This window comes from Ranitomeya imitator, chromosome 2, assembly GCF_032444005.1.
Source record: "Ranitomeya imitator isolate aRanImi1 chromosome 2, aRanImi1.pri, whole genome shotgun sequence".
NCBI lineage: Eukaryota > Metazoa > Chordata > Amphibia > Anura > Dendrobatidae > Ranitomeya > Ranitomeya imitator.
In genome coordinates this window covers 379,948,083-379,969,809 of record NC_091283.1, presented here as the reverse complement: position 1 = coordinate 379,969,809, position 21,727 = coordinate 379,948,083, and the positions used below count along the sequence as shown (strand labels likewise).

Here is a 21,727-nt window from a genome sequence, read left to right as displayed (position 1 = left end):
GCGTGATGGTGGAAAGATAATGAGTTCAGATTTGTCCACATTGAGCTTGAGGAAGCGAGAGGAGAAGAAGGAGGATATGGCTGATAGACACTCTGGGATTCTGGAGAGCAGAGAGGTGACATCTGGGACAGAGAGGTAGATCTGAGTGTCATCGGCATATAGATGGTACTGGAAGCCATAGGACCTTATGAGTTGTCCCATGCTGAGTGTATAGATTGAGAAGAGTAAGGGTCCTAGGACAGAGCCTTGGGGGACTCCAACAGAGAGGGGGCGAGATGAAGAGGTAGTATGGAAGTAGGAAATGCTAAATGTGCGGTTGGCAAGGTATGAGGAGATCCAGGATAGGGCAAGGTCTTTGACCCCAAAGGAAGAGAGGATCTGTAGTAGGAGGCAGTGGTCAACTGTGTCGAAGGCAGAGGACAGGTCTAGGAGGAGGAGTATAGAGAATTGTCTGTTAGCTTTGGCTGTAAGTAAGTCGTTAGTAATTTTGGCCAGGGCAGTCTCAGTGGAATGGTGGGGACGGAAGCCAGATTGTAGGTTGTCGAAGAGCGAGTTAGATACAAAGTGAGAGGAAAGTTCATATATATACATATATACATACATATACTTATACATGGTTATTAGATCTCCCCTCAGTTGTCTTTTTTCTAGACTGAATAATCCTAATTTTGCTAATCTCTCTGGGTATTGTAGCTCCCCCATTCCCTTTATTAATTTGGTTGCCCTCCTTTGTACTCGCTCTAGTTCCATTATATCTTTCCTGAGCACCGTTGCCCAAAACTCAGTATCTTCACTTTCTGTAGTCAGTGTCTCTTAAGGTACCTTCACACATAACGATTTAGTTAACGATATCGTTGCAACGTCACGCTTTTTGTGACGTAGCAACGATCCCGCTAACGATCTCGTTATGTGTGACAGCGACCAACGATCAGGCCCCTGCTGGGAGATCGTTGGTCGCCGGGTAATGATCAGGACCTTTTATTGGTCGCTGATCACCCGCTGTCATCGCTGGATCGGCGTGTGTGACGCCGATCCAGCGATGTGTTCACTGGTAACCAGGGTAAATATCGGGTTACTAAGCGCAGGGCCGCGCTTAGTAACCCGATATTTACCCTGGTTACCATTGTGAAAGTTAAAAAAAAAAAAACAGTACATACTCACATTCCGATGTCTGACACGTCCCCTGCCGTCAGCTTCCCTGCACTGACTGTCAGCGCCGGCCGTAAAGCAGAGCACATCAGGTTACTAAGCGCGGCCCTGCGCTTAGTAACCCGATATTTACCCTGGTTACCCGGGGACTTCGGCATCGTTGAAGACAGTTTCAACGATGCCGAAGTTTTTCCCCTGATCGTTGGTCGCTGGAGAGAGCTGTCTGTGTGACAGCTCCCCAGCGACCACACAACGACTTACCAACGATCACGGCCAGGTCGTATCGCTGGTCGTGATCGTTGGTAAGTCGTTTAGTGTAACAGTACCTTTACGTAAAATGGAGGAGGCTTTATCTCTGTTACTGATCTCAGATATAATGGAGAAGGCTCTATCTCTGTCAGTGACCTCAGATATAATGGACGAGGCTCTATCTCTGTGAGTGATCTCGGATATAATGGAGGAAGCTCTATATCTGTCAGTTACCTCAGATATAATGGAGGAGGCTCTATATCTGTCAGTTACCTCAGATATAATGGAGGAGGCTCTATATCTGTCAGTTACCTCAGATATAATGGAGGAGGCTCTATATCTGTCAGTGACCTCAGGTGTAATGGAGGAGGCTCCATCTGTCAGTTACCTCAGATATATTGGAGGAGGCTCTATCTCTGTCAGTTACTTCAGATATAATGGAGGAGGCTCTATCACTGTCAGTGACCTCAGATATAATGAAGGATGCTCTATCTCTGTCAGTGACCTCAGGTATAATGGAGGAGGCTCTATCTCTGTCAGTGACCTCAGATATAATGGAGGAGGCTCTATCTCTGTCAGTTACCTCAGATATAATGGAGAAGGCTCGTCTCTATCTCTGTCAGTGACCTCAGGTATAATGGAGGAGGCTCTATCTCTGTCAGTGACCTCAGATATAATGGAGGAGGCTCTATCTCTGTCACTGACCTCAGATATAGTGGAGGAGGCTCTATCTCTGTCACTGACCTCAGATATAATAGAGGAGGCTCCATGTCTGTCAGTGACCTCAGGTATAATGGAGGAGGCTCTATCTCTGTCAGTGACCTCAGATATAATGGATAAAACTCTATCTCTCAGGGACCTCAGATATAATGGAGGAGGCTGTTTTCTTTTTTACTTTTTTTTTTTTTTTTAGAGTTGGTGCTATTTCAATTTAACTTGACTAGTGTTTTTCAAGTCTTATAAGGAAGCCAAAGAAACATTTTGATATGATTTTAAATCATCATTGCTTTCATTTTTCTACAATATCAGATCCTCTCAATGGAGATCTACTATATAAAGGTGTGTGTGTGTGTGTGTGTGTGTGTGTGTGTGTGTGTGTGTGTGTGTGTATGTCCGGGATTTGTGTGTGTGTGTGTGTCCGGGATTGGCATCTGCACCGTCGCAGCTACAGCCACAAAATTTTGCACAGTCACACGTCTGGGCCCTGAGAGCGTCATAGGCTACGTTGTGAGGTGAAATTTTAACCCCGCGCGTTCCAATTCACCAAACAATTTTGCCCCTATCTACATAATGGGGAAAAAGTGAAAGGAAAAGTGTTGGAGGCGTCGCAGCTACAGAAACAAAATTTTGCACAGTCACACGTCTGGGCCCTGAGAGCGTCATAGGCTACGTTGTGAGGTGAAATTTTAACCCCGCGCGTTCCAATTCACCAAACAATTTTGCCCCTATCTACATAATGGGGAAAAAGTGAAAGGAAAAGTGTTGGAGGCGTCGCAGCTACAGCCACAAAATTTTGCACAGTCACACGTCTGGACCCCGAGAGCGTCATAGGCTATATTGTGAGGCGAAATTTTAACCCCGCGCGTTCTAATTCACCAAACAATTTTGCCCCTATCTACATAATGGGGAAAAAAGTGAAAGGAAAAGTGTTGGAGGCGTCGCAGCTACAGAAACAAAATTTTGCACAGTCACACGTCTGGACCCTGAGAGCGTCATAGGCTACGTTGTGAGGTGAAATTTTAACCCCGCGCGTTCCAATTCACCAAACTATTTTGCCCCTATCTACATAATGGGAAAAAATGAAAGGAAAAGTGTAGGAGGCAAATTGACAGCTGCCAGATGTGAACAAGGGGGACTTAAAGAATGAGAGCGATGGCGCCAAAGAGTATATACCGTACAGTTGCTAAGGTGGGGCCTCGACATGGGATACTCACCACACACGGGGATATGAACACACACAAAATGCGCCACACACTACCACGTGCTTGAACACATATTACCCTCAGCACACATTTCACCACAAATACACCAACCTCGCCACATAAAAGTCAAAACACAAAAGTCGCCACTCAAAACTCGCCACGCGCAGAACTCGCCACATGCAAAAACTAGGCTCTTGCAAAACTCGCCACAAGTGCAAAACTCACCTCATGGAAAACTCGCCACACGCAAAACTTGCACACGCGGAAAAATTGCCACATGCACAAAAGTTGCAACACATGCAAAAGTTGCCTCACACAAAACTTGCACATACTCAAAAGGCACCACACATAATACTCGCAACGCGCAAAACTCGCCATGCGCAAAACTTGCTGCACACAACTTGCTACACTAACCTGTCACATGCAACTCGACACACAAAAAGTTGCTACACGCATGTTGCTACACAAAACTCATCTCACAAAAGTCGCTACATGCATGTCGCCACACGCAACTCAACACACACAACTTGACAAACGAAACTCGCCCTAAAACACACACAAGTCTGGTATTATCCTTCAAAAATAAAAATCTGATTAATAAGCAGACAAACTACAGCAATTGCACCATATAGGAAATACGGCAGCTGTCAGTCACATGACCTGTCTATTATGTGTATGTGTGAGCTAATATATACTGCCAGGGGGAGGGCTTCCTGTTGGCTGGGGATTTATCAGGCTGCCCATTTAGCTTATGTGGCACCCCTAGGGGTATTTGCCACAAAAATAGTTACTGACAGTAAGTACAAATACTAAAATAGCAAGACTGCACTACCACCTCCGGCCAGAAGGGGGAGCTCCAGAGACTCCCCTTGATCCATTCTGGTCTGAGAGAAGAAATGGCAGTTGGGCCAAGGAGCTGATAGTGAGAGGTCATACAGTTGAATCTCTAACAGCCCTGTGACTGTTACCAGGCCTAAATCACCGGCCTGAGGAGAAGAGGGATAGAGAAAAAGGACATTGTGAGAACCGGGTAGCATTAATCACTACCCAGAACAGGCGCAAAGACGGATACCGGATCCGTGGCTGTATTCATTATATATAATACAGCAACCGGAAAAACGTGAGGTGATATCAGCTTCACTAGGGTCGGATGCAGCAACAGACACAGAGTTCAGCGGTACTCCCAGAGGGGGTAAACCGATAAAAGGACTCGGGTTGCCCGTCGAACCAGGACCCGGAGGGGACAGATTGGGCCGGCAGCCAGTTCACATACAGCAGCAGGGCCACACAGAAATTGCGCACTATAAGAGGCGAAGACCCCGGCAGGGTCAAAGTAACTCAGAGTTCCCATACAGACTCCGGTGACAGGACTGGTTCTAAATCCTTTTATGTTAAAGTAAACTGGTTAAACGTTTCAGTGCCTCAGTCTTTCATTTGGACAATAGCCATCTATCCAGGATCGAGATCGTCACCGCTGGGAGAACCTGCTGCTGATCAAGTAAGTGCCTGTCCCCTCATGATACCCCTTACACTGTGCATTGCCTGAGGCCACAGCACCGGGTCAAGCCACCCGTGACATCCCCCTCAAGAGACAGACTCCATTGGTCCGGTGCTGGGTATCCCGGTCTCCTGGGCGTCACAATTGGCGTCACGAACAGGATCTAGCCAGCTCGTATACCGGGTATTGTGTGCCGTGATTGGAGCCCAAAACTGTGAAAACTGGGATGAAAAATCTTGAAAATTGACTTTATTAAAGAAAAATCCATTCCCCATTGAAAACTATTGAAAGTGACTTTTCCCCATTGGTTATAATGGAGTAAAGATGGCCGCCATCCCCTGAGGTAATCACTTCATAACCGTTAGGCACGAGACTGTTAATTGAGCTACGCCATCACCTGAGCCCCAGTCTAACTGAAAAACTTCAGAATCCGCCATTACAGAGCGCGGTGGGTGGGAGCAGCAGGGGGCGTGTCATTGTGGGCGGCACCAAGCTGAGCGCTCTGACATCAGAGCAAGGGGAAAATCGATCCTGCTGCACAGCGGAACGAATCTACACTATCCCGACGGAAGCGGAGGACCGGAAGGGTCCGGATTAACTAAGGGGGCACAGTATGTCGCAGCACGGAGACGCCGCAGCACTCGGCAACGCTAATGCAGCTGAAAGACAGAGTGTCAATAGAGAGTCCGGCAGCGCAGCGGTTCAAGGAGTGGCGCCCATCATGCCGGTGCTGATGCCATATACCCCGGGTGGCCCATGGCTTCCAATGTATGAAGGTGAGCCTAATACCCTTGACGATTTCAGAGAAAAGATGCTGGCCCATTTTGACATGTTCCCTGTGGGTGAAGTTCAGCGTGTTAGTCTCCTGATGATGCAGTTAAGTGGCCATGCTAAGCGAGAAGTCACAGCATGGGCAGCTGATCTAAAAGGCACTGTTGAACGCATATTTGCTGGATTAAAAGCTACATTTGAAACCACGGCCAGCAGCAAAGCTAAAATACGATTCTTTAGTTGCAAACAAAAAGCTAATGAGGGCGTGAGAGACTTTGCCTTAAACCTGCAGGAAGCCCTTAAATCACTTACACTGGCTGAACCCATTTTTAACACCGGAGCGGATAAACTGCTAAGAGATCAATTTATTGAGGGACTCTACACCCCTTCTCACCGGGGGCATGTGAGCATGCTTGTTTTTAAGAACCCTGAATTGACATTTGCCCAATTAAAGGAGAGCGCTATACGTCTCCAGCTGGCAGAGGCACCTCGGGATCAGGATCCTGCGCAACCCATGGCAGAGGCACCTCAACAACAGGGAGTGCCAGTGACATCAGCTTTGTCTGGGGCCATTGCTAAGCCCCTGGGGCCCAGTACTAATGAGGCTCTTCAACAAAAGCTTGACTCTTTAGCTGATGTTGTTGCTTCAATGGCTAAAACCATGCAGGAGATGAGAGGACACAAGATGGAGTTGGCAAACTGTAGAGAGGATGTTCCATGGATGAGACCCCGGAGATACCCGACATGGAGAGGACGACCCCGCGACCGCTACCAACCGGATGGACAGCCCATTTGCCGCCGTTGCCAGCAGCCGGGCCACTTTGCACGAGATTGTGATTTAAACGGGAATCCCCTGGGAATGCGGGCCGCTTCGCAGGAATGAACTTTCAAGGCCCAACACCCTGGCACAACAGGTACATCGGAGGACGACCCATTATCCCTATCGTGCTGGACGGAATTCCCCTCAACGCTTTGCTGGACACAGGTTCCCAGATTTCATCTATACCGTATATCCTTTATAAGAGGTACTGGGCTGATGCAGATATTGATACAGTGGGGCAAAAAAGTATTTAGTCAGTCAGCAATAGTGCAAGTTCCACCACTTAAAAAGATGAGAGGCGTCTGTAATTTACATCATAGGTAGACCTCAACTATGGGAGACAAACTGAGAAAAAAAAATCCAGAAAATCACATTGTCTGTTTTTTTAACATTTTATTTGCATATTATGGTGGAAAATAAGTATTTGGTCAGAAACAAACAATCAAGATTTCTGGCTCTCACAGACCTGTAACTTCTTCTTTAAGAGTCTCCTCTTTCCTCCACTCATTACCTGTAGTAATGGCACCTGTTTAAACTTGTTATCAGTATAAAAAGACACCTGTGCACACCCTCAAACAGTCTGACTCCAAACTCCACTATGGTGAAGACCAAAGAGCTGTCAAAGGACACCAGAAACAAAATTGTAGCCCTGCACCAGGCTGGGAAGACTGAATCTGCAATAGCCAACCAGCTTGGAGTGAAGAAATCAACAGTGGGAGCAATAATTAGAAAATGGAAGACATACAAGACCACTGATAATCTCCCTCGATCTGGGGCTCCACGCAAAATCCCACCCCGTGGCGTCAGAATGATCACAAGAACGGTGAGCAAAAATCCCAGAACCACGCGGTGGGACTTAGTGAATGAACTGCAGAGAGCTGGGACCAATGTAACAAGGCCTACCATAAGTAACACACTACGCCACCATGGACTCAGATCCTGCAGTGCCAGACGTGTCCCACTGCTTAAGCCAGTACTTGTCCGGGCCCGTCTGAAGTTTGCTAGAGAGCATTTGGATGATCCAGAGGAGTTTTGGGAGAATGTCCTATGGTCTGATGAAACCAAACTGGAACTGTTTGGTAGAAACACAACTTGTCGTGTTTGGAGGAAAAAGAATACTGAGTTGCATCCATCAAACACCATACCTACTGTAAAGCATGGTGGTGGAAACATCATGCTTTGGGGCTGTTTCTCTGCAAAGGGGCCAGGACGACTGATCCGGGTACATGAAAGAATGAATGGGGCCATGTATCGTGAGATTTTGAGTGCAAACCTCCTTCCATCAGCAAGGGCATTGAAGATGAAACGTGGCTGGGTCTTTCAACATGACAATGATCCAAAGCACACCGCCAGGGCAATGAAGGAGTGGCTTCGTAAGAAGCATTTCAAGGTCCTGGAGTGGCCTAGCCAGTCTCCAGATCTCAACCCTATAGAAAACCTTTGGAGGGAGTTGAAAGTCCGTGTTGCCAAGCGAAAAGCCAAAAACATCACTGCTCTAGAGGAGATCTGCATGGAGGAATGGGCCAACATACCAACAACAGTGTGTGGCAACCTTGTGAAGACTTACAGAAAACGTTTGACCTCTGTCATTGCCAACAAAGGATATATTACAAAGTACTGAGATGAAATTTTGTTTCTGACCAAATACTTATTTTCCACCATAATATGCAAATAAAATGATAAATAAACAGACAATGTGATTTTCTGGATTTTTTTTTCTCAGTTTGTCTCCCATAGTTGAGGTCTACCTATGATGTAAATTACAGACGCCTCTCATCTTTTTAAGTGGTGGAACTTGCACTATTGCTGACTGACTAAATACTTTTTTGCCCCACTGTAAAGGGCCCTCTGATGTTGAACTAGATATATGGGCCAGTAATGGTAAGTTGGTACCGAAACTAGGATTCAGGGAGATGACCATAAAGATTGGTAAAGTAGAACTGAAGAAACAGGGTTTAATTGTTGTTGATGTTGACCGGCGGAACTGTGAACCAACTGTATTGATAGGAATGAATGTGTTAGAGAACTGCTTTTCCGAAGTCATTTCTGTCTTACAGCAAATTGCTGAAACTGCCCAATCCTGCCAGCAGAGAGTTCTCCGGAGGGAAATAAAAGTATTGATGTTAAGGCAACAGGTAGAAGTTGCAGGTGGAGAAATCGGCAGTGTGAGGGTAAGTGATCCAACGTCTATTGTAATCCCACCAAAAACAGAAATGCTGGTATGGTGTAGAGCAGCCATTGGTACTAAGGGACGAGATTATCAAGCCTTAATAGAACCAGTGTACACCGACAGCAGGCCCACTATACTCACAGCACGAGGGATAGTCGAGGTACCCCGGGGACGAGTGCCGGTACGACTTTTGAACTGTGGAGAGGAAGAGGTCACTTTGCCAATGTATGCTACAATGGCAAAGCTATATACTGTTGACAACAATGCCATCACAACCATTGAGCCCTTAGAACCAACCTGTCAGGTGGAAGGCAATGGCTCAGATGGAGAAATGGAGGATTGGTGCCAACAGCTACACGTGGGCATAAATTCAACACCTACCCATCAAAAACAAGGGGTGTATAGGCTAGTGACGGAATATGAACAAGTCTTCAGTAAACACCCATCGGACTTCGGACGGATAGAAGGGGTAGAACACACAATCCCCACAGGTGACCATCCCCCAATAAAAGAAAGATATAGACCCATACCGCCCGCTCACTATCAATGTGCAAAAGATATGCTGAGGGAAATGAAACAGGCCGGGGTAATAAGAGACAGCTGTAGCCCCTGGGCGGCCCCTCTAGTGATTGTCAAAAAAAAGGACGGAACCATGAGAATGTGCGTAGACTACCGGAAGATTAATAACATCACCCATAAAGACGCCTACCCCTTGCCTAGGATAGAAGAGTCCTTAACTGCTTTGAAATCTGCTAATTATTTTTCTACCTTAGACTTAACAAGCGGGTATTGGCAAGTCCCTGTGGCTGAGAGAGATAAGGAAAAGACGGCATTCACCACACCAATGGGTCTATGTGAATTTAATCGCATGCCGTTCGGACTCTGCAACGCATCCGGTATCTTCCAGCGGCTGATGGAATGCTGCCTCGGACACAAGAACTTCGAGACCGTCCTCCTGTACCTAGATGATGTGATCGTCTACTCAAAGACTTACGAACAACACTTAATAGACCTGGCAGAAGTGTTCGAAGCCTTATCCAGGTATGGCATGAAAGTCAAGCCATCCAAATGTCACCTTCTCAAGCCAAAGGTACAGTACCTGGGACACATCGTGAGTTCGGAGGGAGTAGCACCAGATCCCGAGAAAATAAGCGCCATAAGGGATTGGCCAAGACCTACCAGCGCAAAAGAAGTGAGACAATTCCTGGGATTGGTGGGTTACTATCGCAGATTTATAAAAGGATTTACCAAGTTGGCAGCACCCTTGCAAGACACCTTGGTAGGGCAGACGAAGAAACCTTCAAACCAAAACCCTCCTTTTCAGTGGAACGACGAAAGGGAAGACTCCTTTGAACAACTAAAGAAGGCACTAACCGGAGAAGAGGTTCTGGCATACCCAGATTACCATAAACCTTTCATCCTCTACACCGATGCCAGTAATGTGGGACTAGGAGCGGTGCTGTCACAAAAGCAAGAAGGTCGGGAGAAAGTCATCGCCTTTGCAAGTAGAAAGCTCCGGCCTACTGAAAGAAATTCAGAAAATTACAGCTCCTTCAAATTGGAACTACTGGCAGTAGTTTGGGCTGTGACGGAGCGTTTCAAACACTATCTGGCCGCTTATTGTCTATACTGACAACAATCCGTTGACCCACCTGGACACAGCCAAATTAGGTGCGTTAGAACAGCGATGGATAGCCCCGTTATCTAATTACAACTTCATAATCAAGTATCGAGCAGGTCGCAAGAATGGAAATGCCGATGCCCTATCCCGGATGCCACACTTGAGAGATGTAGAAGAGGAAACGGGGGAGCTTGAAGAAATTGAACTACCAGCCTTCCATCGTCCCAAGGCAAAACATCATCAGTCAAGTACCTATCAGAAACAACAAGAGGCGAATTTTAATCCGTTAGCACACCATAGATGGGCTGACACCCAAGACAGCAATCCGGCTGTGAAGTTGGTGAAGGAACTGTTGACTGAGCAAAGTGCATATCCCTATGAGGATGCCCCAGAAGAGACGCATCAACTCTGGAAAGAGAGAGGCAAAATGTTCCTGTATCAAGGGAAGCTCTGTAGAAGATACACCAATCCGAAAACACATGAATTGGTTTGGCAGATTATTGTGCCTAAACAAGATGTGAAGATGGTCCTCGAAGCTTACCATAATGGTGCTGGTCACTTCGGTTGGAAAAAGTTAGAAGTACTTCTAAGAGAAAGATTTTATTGGGTCGGGATGAGAAAATCAATCGAACAGTGGTGCAGAAATTGTGGCCCGTGCAACCTCAGAAGAAACGATCAAAAGAACCAAAGAGCACCACTGCAGCCCATAATCACCAAACAACCACTTGAACTTGTAGCCATGGACCACGTGAAGTTGACACCAAGCCGGTCCGGCTATGTCTATGCCTTGACCATCGTGGACCATTATTCACGTTTCTTGGTAGTAGTACCCGTAAAAGATCTGACAGCAAAAACAGCAGCCAAAGCGTTCCAAACGTACTTTTGTAGACCCCATGGATATCCGGAACAGGTTCTCACCGACCAAGGTACAGCCTTTGAATCAGAGATCTTCAGAGAATTCTGTAATATGTATGGTTGCAAAAAGATCCGGACGACGGCCTATCATCCACAAACAAACGGCTTATGCGAGAAGATGAACCATATTGTAATAGACCTACTAAAGACTTTACCTGAGACAGAAAGGAATCAATGGCCAGAGAAATTGCCTGACTTGGTGGATCTGTATAATCATGTCCCGGTGAGCTCCACCAACTGCACCCCAGCTTACCTTATGCGTGCAAGACCCGGCCAATTACCAATCGATCTAGAAATGGGAATTCTGAAACCAGACACAGAAGTTCAAGACTCCAATTGGGATATCATACGGCAAAAGCAGTATCGCCAAGTGCAAGAGAGTGTGGAAAGAAGCCTTCAGCAAACTAGAGAAAGACAAGAGCGAACTTTCAACCAGAATGCTCTAGCGACCCCATTAAGACCGGGTGACCAAGTGCTCAAGAGAAATCGTCGAACCAATAAACTGGACAATCAGTGGGAAGCCGTACCCTACACAGTTTTACCAACAAGAGTGGATAATCCTAAAATGTGTCTCATTAGCAAAAACGGAGGCTTAACATCTGTACTAGTGTCAAGAGACAATCTTAAATTATGTCCGGAAGCATTGAAAGAGCCAGACGTTGTCCAGCCAGAACCAGAAGTTATTCAACCCATACAGGTTCAACCAGTAAAGGAAAAAGAAGAGGAAGTGTATCACACCTGTATAGGAGACTTTCCCAAAACCCTACTAACATACCATGGTCAGGGCCGTATTTGCCACTAGGCACTTGAGGGCACGTGCCTAGGGCGGCGGGATGCGGGGGGGGCGCCCTTGAGCTAGGTTTTTTCTTTTTTTTTATTTTTTTTTTTTTATAAAACTCCGGGGTCAAGTTTCCGCCCCCCCTCCTCCCTCCCTCCTTCCCGCCCCCCCCTCCTCCCTCCATCCCGCCCCCCTCCCTCCCTCCCTGAAGACGTAATACTCACCTTCCTCCAGCGGTGGCTGCAACTGCGTCTCAGCGCCTGCAGCGCGTCCTGTCTTCAGCGGTCACATGGTACCGATCATTAAGGGTGATGAATATGCGCATATTCATCACCCTTAATTAGCGCTACCATGTGACCGCTGAAGACAGGAAGGAAGACGCTGAGATGCCAGGAAGTTCTGTGCTGCGCGCCGGTGAGAGGTAAGTATGACAGGGAAAAAAAGTGGGGTGCCGTGCACACAGGGGGGAAGGATGGGGAGCCGTGCATACAGGGGAGAAGGATGGGGAGCCGTGCATACAGGGGAGAAGGATGGGGAGCCGTGCATACAGGGGAGAAGGATGGGGAGCCGTGCATACAGGGGAGAAGGATGGGGAGCCGTGCATACAGGGGAGAAGGAAGGGGAGCCGTGCATACAGGGGAGAAGGATGGGGAGCCGTGCATACAGGGGAGAAGGATGGGGAGCCGTGCACACAGGGGAGAAGGATGGGGAGCCGTGCACACAGGGGAGAAGGATGGGGAGCCGTGCACACAGGGGAGAAGGATGGGGAGCCGTGCACACAGGGGAGAAGGATGGGGAGCCGTGCATACAGGGGAGAAGGATGGGGAGCCGTGCATACAGGGGAGAAGGATGGGGAGCCGTGCACACAGGGGAGAAGGATGGGGAGCCGTGCATACAGGGGAGAAGGATGGGAACCGTGCACACAGGGGAGAAGGATGGGGAGCCGTGCACACAGGGGAGAAGGATGGGGAGCCGTGCACACAGGGGAGAAGGATGGGGAGCCGTGCATACAGGGGAGAAGGATGGGGAGCCGTGCACACAGGGGAGAAGGATGGGGAGCCGTGCATACAGGGGAGAAGGATGGGAACCGTGCACACAGGGGAGAAGGATGGGGAGCCGTGCACACAGGGGAGAAGGATGGGGAGCCGTGCACACAGGGGAGAAGGATGGGGAGCCGTGCATACAGGGGAGAAGGATGGGGAGCCGTGCATACAGGGGAGAAGGATGGGGAGCCGTGCATACAGGGGAGAAGGATGGGGAGCCGTGCACACAGGGGAGAAGGATGGGGAGCCGTGCACACAGGGGAGAAGGATGGGGAGCCGTGCACACAGGGGAGAAGGATGGGGAGCCGTGCACACAGGGGAGAAGGATGGGGAGCCGTGCACGCAGGGGAGAAGGATGGGGAGCCGTGCACGCAGGGGAGAAGGATGGGGAGCCGTGCACGCAGGGGAGAAGGATGGGGAGCAGTGAACGCAGGGGAGAAGGATGGGGAGCCGTGCATACAGGGGAGAAGGATGGGGAGCCGTGCACGCAGGGGAGAAGGATGGGGAGCCGTGAACGCAGGGGAGAAGGATGGGGGAGCCGTGAACGCAGGGGAGAAGGATGGGGGAGCCATGAACGCAGGGTGGGAGGATGGGGGAGCCATGAACGCAGGGGAGAAGGATGGGGGAGCCATGAACGCAGGGGAGGATGGGGAGCCATGAACGCAGAGTGGGAGGATGGGGGAGCCATGAACGCAGAGTGGGAGGATGGGGGAGCCATGAACGCAGGGGAGAAGGATGGGGGAGCCATGAACGCAGGGGAGAAGGATGGGGAGCCATGAACGCAGGGTGGGAGGATGGGGGAGCCATGAACGCAGGGTGGGAGGATGGGGGAGCCATGAACGCAGGGGAGAAGGATGGGGGAGCCATGAACGCAGGGGAGAAGGATGGGGAGCCATGAACGCAGAGTGGGAGGATGGGGGAGCCATGAACGCATGGGAGAAGGATGGGGGAGCCATGAACGCAGGGGAGAAGGATGGGGAGCCATGAACGCAGAGTGGGAGGATGGGGGAGCCATGCTTGCAGGGGAGAAGGATGGGGGAGCCATGAACGTAGGGTGGGAGGATGGGGGAGGCATGAACGCAGTGTGGGAGGATGGAGTATTAATATGGAGTATAAATACTGGGCCCTATAAGGGGGACACAGTGTGAGAGGACAGTGTGAAGAGGGGACCGGTATAGAAAGGAGAGGTCAGTGTGAAGAGCATGTACCATAAGAGGGACAGTGTGGGGGTCATACTTTGTGCAGACAATATAGTGAGGGGCAATTTTTTATTTGGGAGCATTATAATGACACTTGTATCTTTAAGGGCGTCATGTGGAGACTTTCTGCAAAAGAGCGGCGAAGATGGAAGTCTGCAGAGACGGCTGTGGATGAGAAAAAACTCATCATGGGATCTGGACAAGATGAAGAAAAGGAGAACGGCTCCAGAGGCGACGTCATCTATCAGGTACCTGGATGTAAATGTTATTTGTGATGCTAACTCTCATGTTTTTATATATGCTAGGAGATTTAAAGGGACACTGTCACCTGAATTTGGAGGGAAAAATTTTCAGCCATAGGGGTGGGGTTTTCGGGTGTTTGATTCACCCTTTCCATACCCGCTGGCTGCATGCTGGCTGCAATATTGGATTGAAGCTCATTCTCTGTCCTCCGTAGTACATACTGTACCTGCACAATCTGCAATCTTGCCTTGTGCAGGCGTGTACTATGGAGGACAGAGAATGAGCTTCAATCCAATATTGCAGCCAGCATGCAGCCAGCGGGTAAGGAAAGGGTGAATCAAACACCCGAAAACCCCGCCCCTATGGCTGAAAATTGTTCCCTCCAAATTCAGGTGACAGAGTCCCTTTTAAAGGGGATGTCCAGGCTTGTGATGAGTCTGCAGTCATTCTTTGTGACTGCAGACTTCTGAATTCTCACAGTGCACACTGCACGCTGTCAGGATTCTCTCATGCTGGGGATTTACATTAATGCGATCATGTGCTGACTAGACATGCGTGACCTCCGTCAATGAAAATGAACTGAGCGAAGCCGGGCACATCTAGTCGGAATGTGGTCAGAAGTATACAAATCACATACTTGTGCTGACATGACTGTCCACCGGCAAGGGAGAATCCTAAAAGTGTGCAGTGCATGCGTTGTGAGAATTCAGAAGCTGCGATGTCAGGATTCAGCTCTGCAAGTTCCAGTAGTCGTCACATGGACACGTCACTCATATGCGATTTTCAGACTTAGAGTATGTGTCCACGTTCAGGATTGCATCAGGATTTGGTCAGTATTTTACATCAGTATTTGTAGCCAAAACCAGGAGTGGGTGATAAATACAGAAGTGGTGCATATGTTTCTATTATAGTTTTCCTCTAAGGCTATGTGTCCACTTTCAGGATGGCCGGCGGTATCGCCGGAGCGGCTTAGCCGCTCTGCGGTAAGCCCCGCCCCCTTTCTGGGACGCGATGATGCCGGATGTGTTCACAGCACACATCCGGCATCATCGCACCCCACCATAGCGCCCTGTGCTATATCTTGCGGCGACGCAGCGTCGCCGCAAGATATACGGACATGCTGCGATCTGAAAAGACGCGCAGCATGTCCGGAGTCGCAGGGCCACCGCGTGCGTGTTACCACGCATAGTGGAGACGGGATTTCATTAAATCCCCTCCACTATGCTGTAACATCTGGACGCTGCGTGTTTGACGTTGCGGCTCTATGCAGCATCAGACACGCAGCGTTTCCTGCACGTGGAAACAGACCCTAATTGTTCCACTCCTGGTTTTGGCTTACAAATACTGATGAAAAATCCTGACCAAATCCTGATGCAATCCTGAACGTGGACACATACTCTTATGGTCCTGTGACAACGAGCTTCTCTTCTGCTTCTCTTAGTTTTTCACTGAACATTGAGAGCATTAGGGAGAGGAGCTCGTGGGCACATGACTGAGTGTGCAAATCACATATGTCCTTGGCGGAGGGGGGGCACCAAAATGAATTCTTTCCCCGGGTGCCAGAAACCCTAGATACACCTCTGCCGGTATCCTACTGCGAGCGGCGATTACCGGGTCCGGTGGAGGGAGGTCTGTGCACAGGCAGTGAGGCAGGGACTGAGGGTGTGCACAGAGAGGATGGAGACCCGGACACTGCCCGTCCCAGTCTACGCCGTAGCCTAGAGCCCTCATTATCATAGGAATATGTCAGTTAATAAATTGCTTTTCTGAAGCTTTATAGTGTAGTTATAGGTCAGGGAGGGTTGGATAGGGATGAGCTAGCAAGGTGCAGGGACAGGTAGTGATGGCTACTTGCGAACATGTGCGGCAATTGCGGTTTTGCACTTACGATGATACATAAAACACTGCTAGTAGTGTTTTTTCTCATTGCTGCAAGTACCGCATTTGCCGGATGGCGGCAAAACCGCAAGTGCCGCACATGTCTGTAAGTCCCATAGGGAATGAATGAGGCCGAATGCAGTGTTGCCCTAAGTGATCCATTACGCGGCAGATGCGGAAAAACTGTCGGATCTGCTGCAAAAGGCGACTTTCACATCAGCGATTTTTGCCAAAGTCACTGCCGATAGTGTTATACTCACCAAAGGGGGAGGCAGCACTAAAAGTGCCTAGGGCAGCAGAAACTCTAAATACGGCCCTGACCATGGTGCAGTAGTGGTTCCCATGGTGGCCTTTTACCCAACACCGAACCCAATACCAGAAGTCCCAAGACAGGAAGAGGCTGACCCCGTACTACAGGAGGTTCCAGGCCAGGAAGAACAGATTCCTGGTCAGAGTAATCCCATTCACGGTGGACTTGCCAACTCCATAGTCGTGGAATTATCTTTAGCAGAGCGGGCAGATACTACATCCGCAGTAGACAGTAGTACACCACATGAAGAGACACCGCTATTACGTAGATCACAGCGTAGTACCCAGGGTCAATTACCGGCCAGGTATGCAGATTACCAACTATAAAGCTCATAATGTGAATTGTATATATGTTATGCCGTATATAGTTAAACAGAAAATGTAGTATAGTCATTGCTATCAGTCTGCAACGTTTAAGCCCAGTGCCTACAGAGACTTGTCTGTATGAACTTATTGCATATTCTTGAACTTTTTATCAGCCCGGAGGCACTAAATCAAAGCTCCGGAAAGACTGCTTTTTGAACTTTGCTTTTTGCTCTTTTTGAACTTTCTTTAGACTTAATATTGATAACTCCGTTGGAAAAATGGAACTAAATTCCTGGACACTAAGTACAGTGCCGTTCCTAATACCTTCAAGGATAGAACTGTATTAATGGACGCTATTTGAAGTGACTTTTTACAGAACTCTATTTTTGTTTCCTTGAGTGGTTTTTGTAACTTTTCATTTTTAAGACTCTGTACATATTAATTGTTATTTCAAAATGTTATTGTCCCACAGTCCCGGAGTACTGTTCTTAACTAAGGGGGAATGTGGCACCCCTAGGGGTATTTGCCACAAAAATAGTTACTGACAGTAAGTACAAATACTAAAATAGCAAGACTGCACTACCACCTCCGGCCAGAAGGGGGAGCTCCAGAGACTCCCCTTGATCCATTCTGGTCTGAGAGAAGAAATGGCAGTTGGGCCAAGGAGCTGATAGTGAGAGGTCATACAGTTGAATCTCTAACAGCCCTGTGACTGTTACCAGGCCTAAATCACCGGCCTGAGGAGAAGAGGGATAGAGAAAAAGGACATTGTGAGAACCGGGTAGCATTAATCACTACCCAGAACAGGCGCAAAGACGGATACCGGATCCGTGGCTGTATTCATTATATATAATACAGCAACCGGAAAAACGTGAGGTGATATCAGCTTCACTAGGGTCGGATGCAGCAACAGACACAGAGTTCAGCGGTACTCCCAGAGGGGGTAAACCGATAAAAGGACTCGGGTTGCCCGTCGAACCAGGACCCGGAGGGGACAGATTGGGCCGGCAGCCAGTTCACATACAGCAGCAGGGCCACACAGAAATTGCGCACAATAAAAGGCGAAGACCCCGGCAGGGTCAAAGTAACTCAGAGTTCCCATACAGACTCCGGTGACAGGACTGGTTGTAAATCCTTTTATGTTAAAGTAAACTGGTTAAACGTTTCAGTGCCTCAGTCTTTCATTTGGACAATAGCCATCTATCCAGGATCGAGATCGTCACCGCTGGGAGAACCTGCTGCTGATCAAGTAAGTGCCTGTCCCCTCATGATACCCCTTACACTGTGCATTGCCTGAGGCCACAGCACCAGGTCAAGCCACCCGTGACATCCCCCTCAAGAGACAGACTCCATTGGTCCGGTGCTGGGTATCCCGGTCTCCTGGGCGTCACACTTACAAATACTGAGGTAAAAATACTGAGCAAATAACGTGTGAACGAGGTCTAATACAGGAGGAGATGACACACAGGTATATACTATATACAGGAGAGATGACACACAGATATATACTATATACAGGAGAGATGACACACAGGTATATACTATATAGAGGAGGAGATGACATATAGGTACATATATATACAGGAGGAGATGACATACAGGTATATACTATATACAGGAGGAGATGACATACAGGTATATGCTATATATAGAAGATGACATGCAGGTATATACTATATGCAGGAGGAGATGACACTCAGATATATACTGTATACAGGGGAGATGACACAGGTATATACTATATACAGGAGGAGATGACATACAGGTATATGCTATATATAGAAGATGACATGCAGGTATACAGGTCCTTCTCAAAAAATTAGCATATAGTGTTGAATTTCATTATTTACCATAATGTAATGATTACAATTAAACTTTCATATATTATAGATTCATTATCCACCAACTGAAATGTGTCAGGTCTTTTATTGTTTTAATACTGATGATTTTGGCATACAACTCCTGATAACCCAAAAAACCTGTCTCAATAAATTAGCATATTTCACCCATCCAATCAAATAAAAGTGTTTTTTAATAATAAACAAAAAAACCAACAAATAATAATGTTCAGTTATGCACTCAATACTTGGTCGGGAATCCTTTGGCAGAAATGACTGCTTCAATGCGGCGTGGCATGGAGGCAATCAGCCTGTGACACTGCTGAGATGTTATGGAGGCCCAGGATGCTTCAATAGCGGCCTTAAGCTCATCCAGAGTGTTGGGTCTTGCGTCTCTCAACTTTCTCTTCACAATATCCCACAGATTCTCCATGGGGTTCAGGTCAGGAGAGTTGGCAGGCCAATTGAGCACAGTAATACCATGGTCAGTAAACCATTTACCAGTGGTTTTGGCACTGTGAGCAGGTGCCAGGTCATGCTGAAAAATGAAATCTTCATCTCCATAAAGCATTTCAGCCGATGGAAGCATGAAGTGCTCCAAAATCTCCTGATAGCTAGCTGCATTGACCCTGCCCTTGATGAAACACAGTGGACCAACACCAGCAGCTGACATGGCACCCCACACCATCACTGACTGTCGGTACTTGACACTGGACTTCAGGCATTTTGGCATTTCCTTCTCCCCAGTCTTCCTCCAGACTCTGGCACCTTGATTTCCGAATGACATGCAAAATTTGCTTTCATCAGAAAAAAGTACTTGGGACCACTTAGCAACAGTCCAGTGCTGCTTCTCTGTAGCTCAAAAGTGGCTTTACCTGGGGAATGCGGCACCTGTAGCCCATTTCCTGCACACGCCTGTGCACGGTGGCTCTGGATGTTTCCACACCAGACTCAGTCCACTGCTTCCTCAGGTTCCCCAAGGTCTGGAATCGGTCCTTCTCCACAATCTTCCTCAGGGTCCGGTCTCCTCTTCTCGTTGTACAGCGTTTTCTGCCACATTGTTTCCTTCCAACAGACTTACCATTGAGGTGCCTTGATACAGCACTCTGGGAACAGCCTATTTGTTGAGAAATTTCTTTCTGGGTCTTACCCTCTTGCTTGAGGGTGTCAATGATGGCCTTCTTGACATCTGTCAGGTCGCTAGTCTTAAGGCCCCTTCACATTTAGCGACGCTGCAGCGATACCGACAACGATCCGGATCGCTGCAGCGTCGCTGTTTGGTCGCTGGAGAGCTGTCACACAGACCGCTCTCCAGCGACCAACGATGCCGGTAACCAGGGTAAACATCGGGTAACTAAGCGCAGGGCCGCGCTTAGTAACCCGATGTTTACCCTGGTTACCATCCTAAAAGTAAAAAAAAACAAACACTAGATACTTACCTACAGCCGTCTGTCCTCCAGCGCTGCGCTCTGCTTCTCTGCTCTCCTCCTGTACTGTCTGGGAGCCGGAAAGCAGAGCGGTGACGTCACCGCTCTGCTTTCCGGCTCACAGACAGTACAGGAGGAGAGCAGAGCACAGCGCTGGAGGACGGACGGCTGTAGGTAAGTATCTAGTGTTTGTTTTTTTTTACTTTTAGCATGGTAACCAGGGTAAACATCGGGTTACTAAGCGCGGCCCTGCGCTTAGTTACCCGATGTTTACCCTGGTTACCAGTGAAGACATCGCTGGATCGGTGTCACACACGCCGATCCAGCGATGTCTCCAGGGAGTCCAGCGACGAAATAAAGTTCTGGACTTTCTTCAGCGACCAACGATCTCCCAGCAGGGGCCTGATCGTTAGTCGCTGTCACACATAACGATTTCATTAACGATATCGTTGCTACGTCACAAATAGCAACGATATCGTTAACAATATCGTTATGTGTGAAGGTACCTTTACCCATGATGGGGGTTTTGAGTAATGAACCAGGCAGGGAGTTTATAAAAGCCTCAGGTATCTTTTGCATGTGTTTAGAGTTAATTAGTTGATTCAGAAGATTAGGGTAATAGGTCGTTTAGAGAACCTTTTCTTGATATGCTAATTTATTGAGACAGGTTTTTTGGGTTATCAGGAGTTGTATGCCAAAATCATCAGTATTAAAACAATAAAAGACCTGACAAATTTCAGTTGGTGGATAATGAATCTATAATATATGAAAGTTTAATTGTAATCATTACATTATGGTAAACAATGAAATTTAACCCTATATGCTAATTTTTTGAGAAGGACCTGTATACTATATGCAGGAGGAGATGACACTCAGATATATACTATATACAGGGGAGATGACACACAGGTATATGCTATATACAGGAGGAGATGACATACAGGTATATACTATATATAGAAGGAGATGACATTCAGGTATATACTATATATAGGGGAGATGACACACAGCAGGTATATACTATATACAGGGGAGATGACATACAGGTATATACTATATATAAGGGAGATGACAAACATGTATATACTGAGGTGATGAGGTGAAAATGAGAGGTGTGAGGTGAAAATGAAAAGGTGTGAGTGCAAAATGAGAGAAGTGAGGAAAAATAGTGGAGTGATCAGAAAATGACAGATGTGAGGTTGAAATGACAAGTGTTAGGGGGAATGAGAGGAGTGAGGGAGAAAATGAGAGGTGTGAGGGAGAAAATGAGAGATATGAGGGGGAAAATGAAAGATGTGATTGGGAAAATGAGAGGCGTGATGGGAAAATAAGAGAAGTGAGGTGCTATAACTAACCACAGATATTTACTATGCCCAGGCAACGCCGGGCTCTTCAGCTAGTCCTTTATATAAGAGAATTTTCCTGATTGATACGTCAAGCATGGGCAGGGAGTGGGACAAGATGGCTGAGAGGATATTACACCTCACCCTAGAGATTCTTTTTCGGCTTACTGGAGAGGTGAGAGATTCTGATGACATCACCTTGACAGAACTAGAGAGATGAAGACTTTGGAAATTTCTGTAGTGAGATT

General features: G+C 47.8%; 1 protein-coding gene across 5 annotated transcripts in view; it reads left to right on the top strand.

Moving 5' to 3' along the window:
- The window catches only part of LOC138664053 (gastrula zinc finger protein XlCGF17.1-like), a 229,591-nt gene that overhangs the window by 10,925 nt on the left and 196,939 nt on the right, over positions 1–21,727 (top strand). For 3 of the 5 annotated variants that reach the window (XR_011318283.1, XR_011318281.1, XR_011318282.1), the window contains exons 3-4: positions 2,428–2,445; positions 21,539–21,654. The exons of 1 other annotated variant lie outside the window; for it this stretch is intronic. The gene's annotated coding sequence lies outside the window, so the exon portion shown is untranslated. Of the gene's footprint in view, positions 1–2,427; positions 2,446–21,003; positions 21,655–21,727 lie in introns of those variants that run through there. One more of the 5 variants, XM_069750469.1, reaches the window with a different exon arrangement.